The following is a 19,239-nucleotide window of genomic DNA, read 5'->3' on the forward strand; positions in this document are numbered from 1 at the left end:
TCCTAGTGTCCCGAGAGATCAGAGCCGACGACTCGCGTATCTTACGCCAAGGTAGCCCAGTCTACGAATGTTCAATCATTGACACATGTGGATTCGCAGTCGGAGCAGAGCACACCAGCCTGCCCAAAGGAGGCTGCCGCGAGCCCCTCGGCCAGAGGGAGCGGTACAGATGTGTCGATATCTACAAAGCGGTATGTTCGCGATATCGATGAGGACGGGTTTAAAGTAACAAAGAAGGGAAGGCATTCGTCGTTTTCGCCAGTGGTCGTGTCCAACGGGTATGTAGTTCCTGGACAACAGATTCCAGATGACAGTGCATCAGATATGTCTGAGGACAATCTAATGATTGATGAGGACTCGTCTGTGTAGACTGTTTTGTTTGAAAAACGGATTTTGGACTTTCTGAACGAACCATGCGTGTCCACGGACTATAAAAATTGTCTCACTTCCAAGATGTTTACAGTAAGTGTGTGGTAGATGTGGATTTGAGTGTTTCCTGACCAGGCTGAGGTTGAAAGAATGTCAGATTGTGCAAATAATGGGAGATTGTATGAATGAGTATTATGTTGTCTGAAAGAATGCAAGGTGGTGTGAATAACTATTATTTAATTTTATATTAATCTATTATAGAAAACGTTCGGATATATTGACGTTTGTGTACGATAAATGTGTACAAAATGCCTTTTGTGTCAGGGCAGCCATTTGGTTGATGATCGGACTGCTTTACAAGAGCAGGCTAAAACAAGAGCTCCGCAAGCGGGATCATGATACGCCCGTCACTGGAAATTTCCAAAATGTTCGCTGCTTAAAGACACATATCCACATTTATGGATAATGCACAAGTTTCATCATAGGTTTCATTATAATTGGTTCACATGTTTAGTAGAAAGATTTAATTTGTTGAATAAATATTGGTAAGAGGACAATAAGAGTGCTAATGACCGGGCCATCATGTGCCACAATATACAATGTCATTATGCGAAAAATTGAAACACAAGACAAAAACTTGCAATATATGTTAAACATTATTATTCCTAGATGTACTGTGCAAAATCGTAGAGGGATAGAAGATTGGTTTGGTTTATTTTGTTTTACGTCCTTTTAACAGCTAAGGTCATTTAAGGACGGCCTCCAGAGCGTGTGGCATGCATGCGTATGTGTGTTGTTTTTTGGGGGGAGGGGGGCTACTGCGGTATGTTCGTGTTAAGTCTCCTTGTGATAGGCCGGAACTGTTGCCGATTTATAGTGCTACCTCACTGAAGCATACTGCCGAAGATACCCAGCAGCACACCCCACCCGGTCACATTATACTGACAACGGGCGAACTAGTCGTCCCACTCCAAATATGCTGAGCGCTAAGCAAGAGTAGCAACTACCATTTTTAAAGACTCTGGTGTCTCGGCTAGGGGACAGAAACTAAAGCCTTCCCTTCCTTTCAGGGGCGAACGCTCAACTAAAGGCCAAAAGTGAGGCATTGTCGAGGGAGACATTAGGAAGAAAGTTGGTAAGAGAAAAGAGAGGATCCCAAATTTAGTCGCCTCTTACGATCATGCAATGGGGGCAGCAGGTACAATTCTTACGCCCTTCCTGCAGGGACTGAGATAGAAGAAAAAAATAGAAAACTTCTTGCATTTTCTGCACAATGCCCATATTTGGCAATAAAAGGGGTATAACTCTAGAAAAAATAATCGTGAATTACGTAAAACGAACTCTTGGAGGTATCGGGCTATAGCATATTTGTAGCAAGTTTCATCAATATCTGTTGATAAATAAAGGTGTGAAAGCACTAACAATTGGTTTGGTTTCGTTTATTTTGTTAAACGTCCTATTAACAGCTAAGGTCATTTAAGGACGGCCTCCCGTGCGTGCGACATGCATGCGTGTGGCGAGTGCGTATGTGTGTTTTGGAAGGCTGCGGTATGTTCGTGTTAAGTCTCCTTGTGATAGGCCGGAACTTTTGCCGATTTATAGTGCTACCTCACTAAAGCATACTGCCGAAGACACCCAGCAGCACACCTCACCCGGTCACATTATACTGACAACGGGCGAACCAGTCGTCCCATTCCAAGTATGCTGAGCGCTAAGCAAGAGTAGCAACTACCATTTTGAAAGACTCTGGTATGTCTCGGCTAGGGGACAGAACCCAAAGCCTTCCCTTCCTTACAGTGGCGAACGCTCAACTAAAGGCCAAAAGTGAGGCATTGTCAAGGGAGACATTAGGAAGAAAGTTGTTAAGAGAAAAGAGAAGATCCCAAATTTAGTCGCCTCTTACGATCATGCAATGGGGAAAGCAGGTACAATTCTTACGCCCTACCTGCAGGGCAGAGACGTTAGTGGACACACGGACGGACTTCGCCGGGTATACCATAATACGACCCGTCGTTTAAGGGCGTATAAAAAGCAGGAATTTACCATTGCGCGTGGCACAGAAAAGCGACAGGCTTATAGTACCGATAGTCTTTGGTGTTGTCGTTAAACCTCGTGGGGAATATTTTCATAGGGAAGGCTCGAATTTAATACATTAACATGTATACGGATATACCTGTGAAGCTACGTAGGGTTATGTGTGGCAGTTCTGAGCGCGTTTCCGTCCTTGTGTGTTGTGTTAGAGTCACTCGCGTGCTCTCGATACCTTACCTGTGTTATGCTCCGATGGTCACGCTTCCAATATAGTCGGCTTTCGTATGAATGTGGCTATTTTTATGCTCACCTTTTCTGACGCTGTACATGCTTTTCGATTTTTATTTTGTTAATCATTCGTTCACTCTTGAGAAATATCGTGTGAGTGCGCGTGTGCTTACTTGTTTCATATTTACCTCCATTAGTGTTTTACGTTATTTTTTTTTTTTTTTTTTAGATTTTTTCAGAAACACCTTCGCGGTTTTTTTTTAAATGCAAAGTGATAGAGGTAACAAGAAGTTCATAGAAAAAATATGGATCTACCTGAAACTTTTTACTGAAGAAGCTATTGATATTATTCAACTCTTTTTGTGAAGATCTTCCCCAACACTTGATATGTCAATGTGTGAAGGTCCTATGGGGAAGGAGGAAATTCGAGTTGCTATTAAACATATGCTGAACAATAAATCTCCTTGAAGTGATGGTCTTACTAAGGAATTTTATCATACTGTTTTTGATTTGTTAACCGATCAGCTCGTTTTATTATACATTTTATAAAGAAGTTTTTTTTAAAGGGATGAGCTATGCGACACCCAAAAAATGTCGTTTATTTCCTTATTTTGTAAAGACCCTAGTAATTCAAATAATATTAGACATCATTTTACTTCTAAATATACATTATTTTTTTTATCTAAAGTTATTACTAACAGGTTAACTCAGGTGATCGATAAACTTTTCCCATCACTCGTGGTGTAGGGCAAGACTGAAGTTGATCCCCTCTTTTATACGTTTTGGTCTTGGAACCCTTTGCTAAAAAGGTCCGTGACGATCCTGATATAATTGGTGTAAAGTTACCGGGTTCCTCTCAGTCAGCTATGATTTTCTTTTATGCTGATGATAGTACTGGTATATGCTGTACCGCCTCTTCTATTTCAAAATTGTTATCATGGTACGATTTGTATGGCAGAGCGTCAGAGGCTAAATTGAATAGGCAGAATACTAAAGGAATTTGGCTTGGGAAATGGAAATCAGAGCATCCTTTTGGTATTAGTTGGGCTGAAAACATAAAATTTGTGGGGTTTTAGATAGTATTAGCATCACCCCTGGCGATATTTGGCTGCCGATCTTTCGAAAACTTTCAAATGCCTTAGATTTATTGAAACTTCGGAATTTATCATTGATACAAAAATCTATTATTATAAAGGTCATTGCATGCATTAAATATGGTATCTTGGTACTGTTGTCACAATACCAAGCCATAATTTTGAATTCTAAAGTCAGAGCCACTTGCGCACTCAGTAGCCTATGCTTCTACTAGTGGTGGACTTGCTATCGTTAATGTGGAGGTATTTTACCATGAACTGGCTCTCACTAAGTTTTCGAGAATATTTCTCTGCTGTTGATCATAATTCTCCACAGTGATTGGTGTTCTACTTTTTATACTTGTATTCACATTTTTTTTTTAGAAATATAGAAAGGATTTTTCCAAATTTGAGTCAGCGACAACTAATGAAATGTATGTTACTTTGCTATCTGGTGCCATTACTACACCAACAATTGTCTGGATTTTTCCAACTGTAAACTGTGTTACCGTTTTCCTCAACATTTCGAAAAAAGTTTTTAGATACCCGCTCACGGGACGTTGTGTTTAAGATTGTACATGGCATTCTTCCTGTGAATTTCGGAATGTACAGGTCTGGTGTTGAATCTTCTAAGCATTGTACATTTTGAAATGGTTAATATTTTCACATTTATTTTTTAATGTCCATTTATTCATTCTCTAGTTTCGTTAGTTAACTCATGGATTCACCAGATCTGAAAGAACAAGGTTTTTACTGATTCGGCACTTTGGCGCTTTAACTCCCCAGTAAGCCTCAATCTTCAAGTTAAGATTCTCGTTCTATTTCTAGTGGCAGAATCCTTATCTTCAATTTCGCATATCCGTTGTGTTAGTTTGGTTTTATTTGTTTAACGTCCTATTAACAGCTTATGTCACTTAAGGACGCCTATCGTGCGTACGACATGCATGCGTGTGGTAAGTGCGTTTGTGTGCTTTGGGAGGCTGCGGTATGTTTGTGTTAAGTCTCCTTGTGTTTAGCAGGAACTTTTGCAGATTTATAGTGCTACCTCACTGAAGCATACTGCCGAAGACACTTAGCAGGACCCTGTCACAATATACTGACAACGACGAACCAGTCGCCCATCTCCTAATATGCTGAGCGCTAAGCAGGAGCAGCAACTACCATTTTAAAAGACTCGGGTATGTCTCGGCCAGGGAACAGAACCCAAAGCCTTACTCGCAGAGGCGAACGCTCAACTAAAGGCCAAAAGTGAGGCATTGTCAAGGGAGACATTAGGAAGACAAAAGTTATTCGGAAAGAAGACAAAAGATCCCAATTCAAATTTAATCGACTCTTACGATCATGCAGTAAGGGCAGCAGATACAATTCCTATGCCCTACCTCCAGGGCAGAATGAATAGAGAAATTAATTATCAGTATAACTGTTATTAAGATATGATCAATTATCACTCGGTATATACTATAGTTCGCACTTATATATTATGTACAAATCAGTAATTAATCATTTTACAAATGTCGAATTGTAGTTTAGAATTGTTGTATATCTACAGAAATGGACGTACTTAACATTAGTGTTGTGTCCCAAGAGTTGCAGACCCTGGATAGGAAACCGAGGCCCTCCTGTTGGGAAGGAGGAATGCCCCGTACAATTTTTGACCATGTATACACCAGGTGGCACACTGGGGGCAGATTCACGGCGATACATCAACAAACAAGTTTGCCTGTTCAGTGGGATCCTGTCAATGGTAAATTCAATGGTAAACGACCGTTATTGCGGCAGATGTTGAGGTCGCATCATCTTTCTATCGATTCGCAAGGGCAAAAGTTGGAACAACTCAGTTCTGTTGAGAACAATAAATACATCTCACCAGGGGGAGCCCAACTTCCTGTGGCTGGGGTTTCGGCCCGCTCCGCAAGATTTCGGGAGGAAGCAGAGCGCAGGAGGGGGAAGGCAACTAATGTTCAGCGCCTGGATTCCCCCCCCCCCCCCCCCCCCCCCCCCCATCCATCACCAACCAACAGTGTATGTTAATCTCTTTTGCGATGCAGTCCGGGTCACCACTTCCGTGATGGGTAGGGGCCAGAATCCCACCACAAGGGACATTATTATCCCTGACGACCAATTTTTGTGGGATTAATAGTAGGCTTTAATATGACTGGACATTAATTTCCTTCTGATACAGTATAATATTCATGTGGATTATGTGTATCAATTGAAATTGTTTTAATAATGACATGTCGCGTGTGAAGCTGTGCTATCGTGGTCGCGAATAATCATATTTTTCGAAACTTATAATGCATTGCCATTGCATGTTGTATGATTGTATATGTTGAATGTTATTGAATTGAGTTCGTGGGTACTTAATTATACATTCTTTTTTTAATGGAACTTGATATTAGTTTTGTATCTTCTATATATCAAAATTAATTCAGGTATAGTCTAGCTGTTCATATCAAGACTCACAAGGAGACTTAACAGAAACATACCGCAGCCTCCCAAAACACACATACTCACTCACCACACGCATGCATGTCGCACGCACGGGAGGCCGTCCTAAAATGACCTTAGCTGTTAATAGGACGTTAAACAAAATAAACTATCGTTATCGTCGACCGTATAGTAAGAAATGGTATCGTCCCTCCATCCAAACAAACGTCGTCTCACGATCCGAGTACAATGGTTACTTACATGGATTGACGATAACTATATTGCTAGTTATTTTGATTGTTATGGGAAGGTAATAAACCTTTCATGAGACTACTGATGGTGGTGATGTTACCTTGGAAACCGGCACACGTGAGAATACGCTTGTTATTCGCGAGGGTGATCAGGACGACATACCACATAAGGCCCGGATGTTCGGTAAGACAGCGCTGATCATGGTACCCGGTCGTCCGCCCATTTGTTTGAGGTGTCACCAAGTAGGGCATGTCAGGTTTCAGACTATTTATTACGCATCCAAGGTCGCCCAGTCGAGATGTATAGGCCCCAGTTGACGATGAAGGTCTTCAGATGACGAAGGGGAAACATAATAGCCACTCCCCTTTTATCATACAGGATGGGAATCTAGCCCCCTAGCAGTTTACCCCTGACCAAGGTGTCAAGGAGGACTTTTTAATGGATGCCGATGATGATTCCCGGTCGGAAGACTGGTTAGTTATTGATGAGGGTTCCGGTACCCATGACTAGTCTTCTGACGCTAACTTGGTAACGGACACATAACATATTTTTAATATAATGGACAATGATGGCGGCAATACGATCCCTGTTTGACCTGTGCGCGTCCCTGGACTTGATTTGTATCCTTTCCATCTGTAAGGTGTTCTTAGTTAGTATTCCGTTTTGTGTTGCAGTATTTATATCTTAGTTTTGTCGGGCCTTTCAATTGTGGGTTCGTCTTGCATTATCATCTTTTGTCATTTTAAACTATTTTGGTGGATATTTAGCCAGTGGGATCGGGGCGAGTAAAATATAATATGCTGAACGCTTCGTTTGGTTAAAAAAATGTCATTTAAGGACGGCCTCCCGTGCGTGCGACATGCATGCGTGTGGTGAGTGCGTATGTGTGTTTTGGGAGGCTGCGGTATGTTCGTGTTAAGTCTCCTTGTGATAGGCCGGAACTTTTGCCGATTTATAGTGCTACTTCACTGAAGCATACTGCCAAAGATTTGGTTTGGTTTATTTTGTTTAACGTCCTATTAACATCTAAGGTCATTTAAGGACGGCCTCCCGTGCGTGCGACATGCATGCGTGTGGTGAGTGCGTATGTGTGTTTTGGGAGGCTGCGGTATGTTCGTGTTAAGTCTCCGTGTGATAGGCCGGAACTTTTGCCGATTTATAGTGCTACCTCACTGAAGCATACTGCCGAAGACACCCAGCAGCACACCCCACCCGGTCACATTATACTGACAACGGGCGAACCAGTCGTCCCACTCCTTGTATGCTCAGCGCTAAGCAGAAGCAGCAACTACAATTTTTAGCCCACCATCATCAGATGGTGGGCTATTCAAATCGCCCTGCGTCCGTGGTCCGTCGTCCGTCCGTCCCTCCGTCCGTCCGTCCGTAAACAATTCTTGTTATCGCTAATCCTCAGAGAGTACTGAAGGGATCTTTCCCAAATTTCATATGTGGGTTCCCCCTGGTGCCTAGTTATGCATATTGCATTTTGAGACCAATCAGAAAACAACATGGCCGACAGGCAGCCATCTTGGATTTTGACAATTGAAGTTTGTTATCGCTATTTCTGAGAAAGTACTGAAGGGATCTTTCTCAAATTTCATATGTAGGCTTTCCTTGGTGCCTAGTTATGCATATTGCATTTTGAGACCAATCAGAAAACAACATGGCCGACAGGCAGCCATCTTGGATTTTGATAATTGAAGTTTGTTATCGCTATTTCTGAGAAAGTACTGAAGGGATCTTTCTCAAATTTCATATGTAGGCTTCCCTTGGTGCCTAGTTATGCATATTGCATTTTGAGACCAATCGGAAAACAACATGGCCGACAGGCAGCCATCTTGGATTTTGATAATTGAAGTTTGTTATCGCTATTTCTGAGAAAGTACTGAAGGGATCTTTCTCAAATTTCATATGTAGATTCCCCTTGGTGCCTAGTTATGCATATTGCATTTTGAGACCAATCAGAAAACAACATGGCCGACAGGCAGCCATCTTGGATTTTGACAATTGAAGTTTGTTATCGCTATTTTTGAGAAAGTACTGAAGGGATCTTTCTCAAATTTCATATGTAGATTCCCCTTGGTGCCTAGTTATGCATATTGCATTTTGAGACCAATCGGAAAACAACATGGCCGACAGGCAGCCATCTTGGATTTTGATAATTGAAGTTTGTTATCGCTATTTCTGAGAAAGTACTGAAGGGATCTTTCTCAAATTTCATATGTAGATTCCCCTTGGTGCCTAGTTATGCATATTGCATTTTGAGACCAATTGGAAAACAACATGGCCGACAGGCAGCCATCTTGGATTTTGACAATTGAAGTTTGTTATCGCTATTTCTCAGATACTTATGAAGGGATCTTTCTGAAATTTCATATGTAGGTTTCCCTCGGTGCCTAGTTATGCATATTGCATTTTGAGACTAATCTGAAAACAACATGGCCGACAGGCAGCCATCTTGGATTTTGACAATTGAAGTTTGTTATCACTATTTCTCAGAAAGTACTGAAGGGATCTTTCTGAAATTTCATATGTAGGTTCCCCTCTGTGCCTAGTTATGCATATTGCATTTTGAGACTATTCGGAAAACAACATGGCCGACAGGCAGTCATCTTGGATTTTGTCAATTGAAGTTTGTTATCGCTATTTCTCAGAAAGTACTGAAGGGATCTTTCTCAAATTTCATATGTAGGTTTCCCTCAGTGCGTAGTTAGGCATATTGCATTTTGAGACCAATCGAAAAACAACATGGCCGACAGGCAGCCATCTTGGATTTTGACAATTGAAGATTGTTATCGCTATTTATCAGAAATTGCTGAAAGGATCTTTCTGAATTTCATTTGTAGGTTGCCCTCTGTGTCTAGTTATACATATTGGATTTTGAGACCAGTCAGAAAACAACCTGGCTGACAGGCAGCCATCTTGTATTTTGAAAATTGAAGTTTGTTATCGCTATTGTACAGAAGGTACTGAAGGGATCTTTCTCAAATTTCATAGGTAGGTTCCCCTTGGTCCCTGGTATTGCATTTTGGGACCAATCGGAAAACAACATGGCCGACAGACAGCCATTATCGCTAAATCTTAAATTTTATATATAGGTTCCCCTTGTTTGAAAAGTACTAGATCTAGAGGGCTGTTTCTGAATTTACACAGATTAGTAAGACTTAGAAGAAGGGAAAAGTAGAGAAAAGATCAATCTGACATGGAACCTATAAAGATCATTCAATGGTGGGCGCCAAGATCCCTCTGGGATCTCTTGTTAAAGACTCTGGTATGTCTCGGCCAGGGGACAGAACCCAAAGCCTTCCTCACAGGGGCGAACGCTCAACTAAAGGCCAAAAGTGAGGCAGTGTCAAGGGAGACGTTAGGAAGAAGAAAGTTGTCAAGAAAGAAGAGAAAAGATAAGATCCCAAATTAAGTCGCCTCTTACGATCATGCAATGGGGGCAGCAGGTACAATTCTTACGCCCTACCTGCAGGGCAAAGACACAACGGGCGAACCAGTCGTCCCACTCCTTGTATGCTCAGCGCTAAGCAGAAGCAGCAACTACCATTTTTAAAGACTCTGGTATGTCTCGGCCAGGGGACAGAACCCAAAGCCTTCCTCACAGGAGCGAACGCTCAACTGAAGACCAAAAGTGAGACATTGTCAAGGGAGACATTAGGAAGAAGAAAGTTGTTCAGAAAGAGAAAAGATAAGATCCCAAATTTAGTCGCCTCTTACGATATCATGCTTGGTTTGGTTTATTTTGTTTAACGTCCTATTAATAGCGAAGATCATTTAAGGATGGCCTCCCGTGCGTACGACATGCATACATGAAATGTCATTTCAACAGATTTCCTGCCCAGCTAATACTGTTAGACATATTTCTATTATTGTGGATACAATAAAAGCCTCCGGTGTAGGTGTTGTACTTATACAAGAAATTGTCGCGAGGGGAAAGTTCAGGGACAGTTTGACCAAACAACATTTTAGACGTCAGCAGTATGCTATCAACAAAAAAATATTTAACTATCGAAACAAACTGGTGAAAATGTCCACGCATCCCTCGATGTACGCGCAAGACAAAGTGCACTTTAATGAAAAGGGACTTCCCAGTTACTAACATAGCATATCCAGAGTGTTATACATGTACAAATAGACAAGTATTGCAACAACAACAACAAAACAGAAAAAAAAGAGTCTCCATCAATTGGTTTGGTTTGGTTTATTTTGTTTAACGTCCTATTAACAGCTAAGGTCATTTAAGGACGGCCTCTCGTGCGTGCGTTGAGTGCGTATGTGTGTTTTGGGAGGCTGCGGTATATTCGTGTTAAGTCTCCTTGTGAAAGGCCGGAACTTTTGCCGATTTAAAGTGCTACCTCACTGAAGCATACTACCGAAGACACCCAGCAGCACACCCCACCCGGTCACATTATACTGACAACGGGCGAACCAGTCGTCCCACTCCTAATATGCTGAGCGCTAAGCAGGAGCAGCAACTACCATTTTTAAAGACTTTGGTATGTCTCGGCTAGGGGACAGAACCCAAAGCCTTCCTCACAGCGGCGAACGCTCAACGTAAGGCCAAATGTGAGGCATTGTCAAGGGAGACATTAGGAAGAAGAAAGTTGTTCAGAGAGAAGAGAAAAGATAAGATCCCAAATTTAGTCGCCTCTTACGATCATGCAATGGGGGCAGCAGGTATAATAATTCTTACGCCCTACCTGCAGGGCAGTACAGACCAAAGAATATGTTTTAATTGTGGGAAACATTTTCATCATTACAATCCTTAAGTAATCATCTAAGAAACAAACACTCAGAAAAGAAGAGGTTCTCTTGTATTCTGTGCAACAAACACTTCAAAGACAAGTATGCCCTTACACGACACATGAAAAAACATGATGGACCAACAGAAAAGTGCCCAAAGTGTCGGACATGCATGTCTGCATGATACCCTGATCGACATGCGCATCCTGTATATCATTTCGGACAGCAGTATCCCCTAGACCAGTGCTGGGCCTAATATACTCTTATTGAGTGCTGCAGGCCAACGGAACACGACAGTTGAATGTGAATACACCAGCTGGTGCGCTATCTAAAGATAACCCTAAATCAGTTTGAGAAGAACTGTCTGCAGACAAACGGACATGCGGTTTCGCCTTACTATGGATTGTACCAATTTCCTTCTTTAACTCGAACGTTTGCTCATTTAAAAACTGTACCTCTTTTCTTGTGTTAACCAACTCATTCAATAGATAGGTTGTAGTCTCCAAAACATCATTAAATATGGACCACATTTCACCTTGAAGGTCTGTGATAGCACATGGCAAGATGTTATTCTGTCTCTCAAACAACTCTATGATCATCTCAGGGGCCAACCTGTTAGATGGCGAACGTTGAGATGTAAACGACGAATGTTCGAGAGACAGACAACGAAGCCATCGCGAATTACTCAAATGAATGAAATGAGCAAACATATATAACAATTACATAGCAACACTAGCAAAGCCCCACGTTGGCCGCCAATGTGACAAATGTTGTTGTCAACATTTTGAATTGGACTCGGCCAGAGGCCACGTTTCACGGGACGAATAGTTACATATCGGAATAACGACTCAAAGGCCTGTGTGTTACTTAAAATAATGTGTATTCAGTAAAACATGAACGAGTACAATGTCATAAGCATGGCCGCAATAGGATAAGACATGAGCTATGATAACACAGTGTCAAAAACACGTCCACTCTTCACAACGATCAGGCTCTCAAAGAAAACTCTGTGACGACTTGACTTGACACTATTACGTTAAAGAACACACGACATCTCGGCTACATAGATTGACGTCTCTCTCTCGTGACAAGACATTCCGACCCACACACACGTTAACTATGAACAGGTACCCGAGCCGGTTATCCAGGTGTGACGGCTAAATATAGATCGCCTCACCTGGAGAGCGGCACGTGCACATGTACACGACAATAAATAAAGGCACTCGTTCATTAGTGCTTTTTTCTAATAGGTTATAATCTGCATCCCGCCTTGTGCGTATAAATGCTCTGATGTTAATCATTAATGATAGAAGAGATCATTGCATTCATATCTACTTTTTAATTCTCATGCTTACCACAGGTTATCAGGGCAAGAATGCAATTATGGGGACTGCACTGCATACCTTTGGACATTGTCCACACCCTTGTGGCTAGTTCACTTATATAGGATAGGCTATTTACATAATGTTAGGAGTGGTAAGCGTGGGAATTGTTTATTGATATGTAGCCGTATCAGAAGAAATGAATCTCTTGAACGCCAGGGGTATGTGTCCAGGTGTTTATTATTTATGAGATAGAAGCCTACAATTAAATAAAATACTTATAATGCCAATGGACAGGATAATTGTAGGAAATTAATAAATAATAAGAAATAGAGTATACTTTTACATGAATATTATAATATAAATGAAGATATTATTACACTATTATAATATTTCTACATAACAACAGTATACTGGTTAGTCTGTCTTGCCAGGTTCCAGGGATGACAGGCCAACCGCCCAGCTCAATGCCATAAGTACAAGTGAGAGTGCAAGGGATTGAGGTGTGTGAGGGCATGTTGCTGCCATGCGCTGTCGAGTATTCTCGAGATGCATGCACAGTCACAGGTGATCGATACTCATACATTCCACTCTCTCAATCAAGCGACACTAACATGGACAGGCTAGGCCCGGATTATGTATTGAGTAATATATATAATACAACTATACAACTGTATAAATATATACAGTCTACAGATATATATTGTATCTGTATTTTAGAAATAAAATCAATGAATTCTGATCGTCTTATTTTTTCATTGCATTATAAGTAATAATTTAAAAACATTGTATAATTGACCATAAATTTTTTTGTCATCAATACATTTTGATAGAAAGAAAAAAAATTGGGCTTATTGTAGAACCACGTCCTCGTTGTTGAGTCTGGAAACATTTCATATGGCCAAGAGTTCTACATTTTTATTTATTTGTTAAAAATTCACACATTTATTATTATATATTTTTATATAAGTATATATTTATAAAAACTTTCCATTCCTAATGATATATATATCATAATTTATCATACATTATTATATTTCAGAGTATATATTATATATGTTTGTTTTCATAAATAAATAGTGTTTAATAGTCCAATCTGTGTTGTTCATTTTGGAAGAGTTACTTCCCTTGAAAGTGACCTGAAATCGCGATAGACAAAAATCATCGATTTTCTCACAAATTACAAATTTTTATTTAATGAAACTTTACTATATTATGTATAATACACATACAATGTGAAAAACCTTTTGATTTTTAGCCCACCATCATCAGATGGTGGGCTATTCAAATCGCCCTGCGTCCGTGGTCCGTCGTCCGTCCGTCCGTCCGTCCGTCCCTCCGTCCGTCCGTCCCTCCGTCCGTCCGTAAACAATTCTTGTTATCGCTAATCCTCAGAAAGTACTAAAGAGATCTTTCTCAAACTTCATATGTAGGTTCCCCTTGGTGCCTAGTTATGCATATTGCATTTTGGGACCGATCGAAAAACAACATGGCCGACAGGCAGCCATCTTGGATTTTGACAATTGAAGTTTGTTATCGCTATTTCTGAGAAAGTACTGAAGGGATCTTTCTCAAATTTCATATGTAGGTTCCCCTTGGTGCCTAGTTATGCATATTGCATTTTGGGACCGATCGAAAAACAACATGGCCGACAGGCAGCCATCTTGGATTTTGACCATTGAAGTTTGTTATCGCTATTTCTGAGAAAGTACAGAAGGGATCTTTCTCAAATTTCATATGTAGGTTCCCCTTGGTGCCTAGTTATGCATATTGCATTTTGGGACCGATCGGAAAACAAGATGGCTGACAGGCAGCCATCTTGGATTTTGACCATTGAAGTTTGTTATCGCTATTTCTGAGAAAGTACAGAAGGGATCTTTCTCAAATTTCATATGTAGGTTCCCCTTGGTGCCTAGTTATGCATATTGCATGTTGGGACCGATCGAAAAACAAGATGGCCGACAGGCAGCCATCTTGGATTTTGACCATTGAAGTTTGTTATCGCTATTTCTGAGAAAGTACTGAAGGGATCTTTCTCAAATTTCATATGTAGGTTCCTCTTGGTGCCTAGTTATGCATATTGCATTTTGGGACCGATCGGAAAACAACATGGCCGACAGGCAGCCATCTTGGATTTTGACCATTGAAGTTTGTTATCGCTATTTCTGAGAAAGTACTGAAGGGATCTTTCTTAAATTTCATATGTAGGTTCCCCTTGGTGCCGAGTTATGCATATTGCATTTTGGGACCGATCGGAAAACAACATGGCCGACAGGCAGCCATCTTGGATTTTGACCATTGAAGTTTGTTATCGCTATTTCTGAGAAAGTACTGAAGGGATCTTTCTCAAATTTCATATGTAGGTTCCCCTTGGTGTCTTATTATGCATATTGCATTTTGGGACCGATCGGAAAACAAGATGGCCGACAGGCAGCCATCTTGGATTTTGACCATTGAAGTTTGTTATCGCTATTTCTGAGAAAGTACTGAAGGGATCTTCCTCAAATTTCATATGTAGGTTCCCCTTGGTGCCTAGTTATGCATATTGCATTTTGAGACCAATCAGAAAACAAGATGGCCGACAGGCAGCCATCTTTGATTTTGACAAATGAAGTTTGTTATCACTATTTCTGAGGAAGTACTGAAGGGATCTTTCTCAAATTTCATATGTAGGTTCCCCTTGGTGTCTTATTATGCATATTGCATTTTGGGACCGATCGGAAAACAAGATGGCCGACAGGCAGCCATCTTGGATTTTGACCATTGAAGTTTGTTATCGCTATTTCTGAGAAAGTACTGAAGGGATCTTCCTCAAATTTCATATGTAGGTTCCCCTTGGTGCCTAGTTATGCATATTGCATTTTGAGACCAATCAGAAAACAACATGGCCGACAGGCAGCCATCTTGGATTTTGACAATTGAAGTTTGTTACCGCTATTTCTCAGAAAGTACTGAAGGAATCTTTCTCAAATTCCATATATAGGTTCCCCTTGGTGCCTAAATCTTAAATTTCATATATAGGTTTCCCTTGTTTGAAAAGTACTAGAGGTTTCTTCTGAATTTACACAGACTAGTAAGACTTAGAAGAAGAGAAAAGTAGAGAAAAGATCAATCTGACATGGAACCTATGAAGAACATTCAATGGTGGGCGCCAAGATCCCTCTGGGATCTCTTGTTAAGAAATTACTCTTGAATGTTGCTTTGGCGTGCATAATCACGTATGGCGTATTTCAGTGTAAATTGCTTCAAACTGGCTACGCAAATAAGACCAATTCTCTTACAAAGTACACGTTCTTTTTAATGAAACTTTATCAGAACCTGTAAAAGGTTGGGGTTTTTTTATTTGGTTTTTTTTTATTTATTTTTTAATTTTGTTTAACGTCCTATTAACAGCTAAGGTCATTTAAGGACGGCCTCCCGTGCTTGCGACATGCATGTGTGTGGTGAGTGCGTATGTGTGCTTTGGGAGGCTGCGGTATGTTCGTGTTAAGTCTCCTTGTGATAGGCCGGAACTTTTGCCGATTTATAGTGCTACCTCACTGGAGCATACTGCCGAAGACACCCAGCAGCATATCCCACCCGGTCACATTATACTGACAACGGGAAAGGGATATACCAACTCAAAAAACAAGTTATTTTGTGAATATATCGTTTACATTTTGCTATGGCGTGCGAAAACCCCTATGGCGTACCTATGGCGTATATTTCCCTATGGAGTATTTTAGGGTCACCCATCTATACATACACAGGCTGATAATTACATCGTCATACATAACTAAAAGCTAACTACAAAAATGTACGTGACACTAGTAGACTATACTGACCAGTGCTGGAACGGGACCAGTGCTCGAACAATGTTTATTTTTGCTTCTCTTTTCCTAAATCGTACTTTCCCTCCGTTCTTTCCACAGGATTATTACGGGGTGTAACAGCACTGTCTTACCTCCGGTAGCGATAGCTTTCTATCAAGGGCGATAATCCAAATTTGAGCAGACATATAGTGTACAATCAAATATCATCAAACAAACATCGTTTCCGGAAAGGTTAGCATTCATGGAAAAATCTGTATTTTGAAAGAATTATAGCAAAATATATAATTCAAAAGAAAAGAAATGATTCCAATGATCAAAATAACGGACGAAGAGAGATTCTGGGTTGGGTGCGACAGGTGTGACAGCTGGTACCACTACGATTGTCTACCGTCACCTGTCCAAACAGAGGTTGACCTTAGCTTGATTGTCAATGAGTACCAATGGCTGTGTAACAGATGTAGACAAGAGGAATAAGTTTTGACTGGACGTCTTTACTCGTTAACGCTACAATGATCTGAATCGGAAGACATGCGCACTGGTTCAAAATGTCAGTTTCCGATGTGTTCCGATCTATTTTTATCTCACGGAATGTTTGATTTTTTAAGAAAGGATGTATGTACATTACAATATAACCGACTTTACCACAAAAAAAACTGAAAACAAAAGTTATATAGGGGCGTTCGAGCACTGGTCTGTACTCACATAAACGCCCGCCATTGCACAGGTGTCACGTGACCTGCTGCCAAAAATAAACCAACGTGCAAAAGTCATGGTGATAGGCTTGAAATTACTAACGGTAAGTCTGTCCTGTATTATCACAACTAAACTTGAACTTTCAATAGGTATTGAAAATAAAACAACAAAAAACTATGTTTTGTGTTCGAGCACTGGTCGGGTGAGTCAAAATGTAAAATCTTTCAAATTCGTCAAACCAGACAATCCATCTTCAGAAATGGTGATGAATGGTATGGTTACGTTAACTTCATTATATATGTACATTTGTATATACGACTGATAATACAATTGATATAAAAGCTTGGGCCCTCATAGAACTTTCACCCAATGAGCTGTGGTCATTGGGTGAAAGTCTCAAGTGACCTATTCTAATCGCCTTTTGTCCGTCGTCGTGCGTCGTCCGTCCGTAAACAATTTACATTTTCAACTTCTCCAAAACCGCTCAGCCAAATTCAATGAAATTTAGCAAACAGCTTCTATGGCTGAAGGTCAACCAAAATTGTGAATTATATGGTCCCAACTCCCCAGGGGCCTGAGGGGTGGGGCCAAATTGACTAAAACTTAAAAATCTTCTACTCTACTCTCAGATATGGTTGAAACAAGCATTCTTCGTAGATTGAAGGGTCTTTTGAAACTTTACCAAAATTGTGAATTTCATGACCCTGGGGTCTCACGTTTGCCCCTGGGAGGGGGTAAACTTGACCATAGTTTATATAGGGAAATCACATTTTTGACTATTATTTGTTGGATTTGTATTTTTATGAACTCATTTTAACCTGGTTAACATTATTAGCATGGGATAACAGTTTGATGGTATGGACATGTTGGCCCTTATTGACCTTTAAGACTGAAGGGTGGGGTCAAAAAGGGTCAATTAGATAAACTGAAATATTTCAAATCTCAGGTGACCGTTAAGGCCCATAGGCCTCTTGTTGTTTTAATTATGTACATGTACCATGGCATACTTTTTTATACAGTGAGTTTGGTATATGTGCTCATTTTATTCCTTTATTTTTATTACAGATTAGCAGACATGTAGCCATATTGGGGGATTGCTTTTCCCATTAAGTAATCAGCAATATTGACAGACAGCACAGATTTAAGCTCAACCGCCAAGCTTTGTGAATGGAAGGTTCCACGTCATAATGTGAAACCCAGGCCATTGAGCACCCTTGAAAGCAGGTATGACCAATATATTTCTTTGATAGGCGTAATTGTATTTAATTTACAATGCTATCTCCAAATTTCACAATTTATTATGGTAATGTGTTATGTTATGATATTTCAGTACTGGTATGCGACTTACTGTAGGTAAACCTATATTGTGACATTAACTTCAATTAAAGTCTGGGCTTTAATTACATATCCGAGACATTTCAATTTGCTGAATAGTTTTTGTTGTAATTAAATTTCACTTTAATTAATACAAAATAAGAACAGATACAATTATGTTATATTTCAATACATTCATCTGTAGCCAGGTCATTTTTATCTTTATTCAATAAAGTTGACTACAGATAACTAATTATGCTCGTTATATAAATAGGTGTTACAAAGAAGCTGGAAGGATGTGCTAAAAAGAAAGGAGAAGATGTTATTCGACCTTGGATCAAGTCAGCAAGCAACCATATGTACTGGACTGCCATGTCTTCAGGCGATGACTGCGACCTAAAGAGGGCAAAGCGGAGCTCCTTGGTGAACCATGTTGCCGATAAATATGAAGGTCACTCTGATCTCTTCCCACATTGCCAACATCATCCCACTGATAGAGATTGGCTAGAAAAAGGTAAGCAGCTGCAATATTTCCATATTTTGTAAACCCTCATAAAGGTGTCATGTTTCAGTGTTACTGTAAGCTCATCAATTTTTCACCTGTTGTATTTAAATGTACACATGTAATGCATATTTTATGTGAATTAGAGAAAAAGTTCTAAAACCAAAAAACAGTGTACTGTTCAGTTTATGGATATTATTTCTCACCTATTTCAGGATCCAGACCTTGGTTTGGTTTATTTTGTTTAACGTCCTATTAACAGCTAAGGTCAAGGGAGACATTAAACTTCACAAGATGTTGACAGCAGTTGTTCAGAGTCCTTACCTGATGAAGGACATTGGGAAGCTCTCTCCTGTCCATCAAACATATGGACTAGAAGTGTACCACAATATTGTGAATCACTTCGCCTCCAAGAGCAACCACTACTTCTCACATCAATGCTCGCCAGGTATTTTTTTTCAATATGT

Source organism: Pecten maximus, chromosome 18, assembly GCF_902652985.1.
Source record: "Pecten maximus chromosome 18, xPecMax1.1, whole genome shotgun sequence".
Classification (NCBI taxonomy): Eukaryota; Metazoa; Mollusca; class Bivalvia; order Pectinida; family Pectinidae; genus Pecten; species Pecten maximus.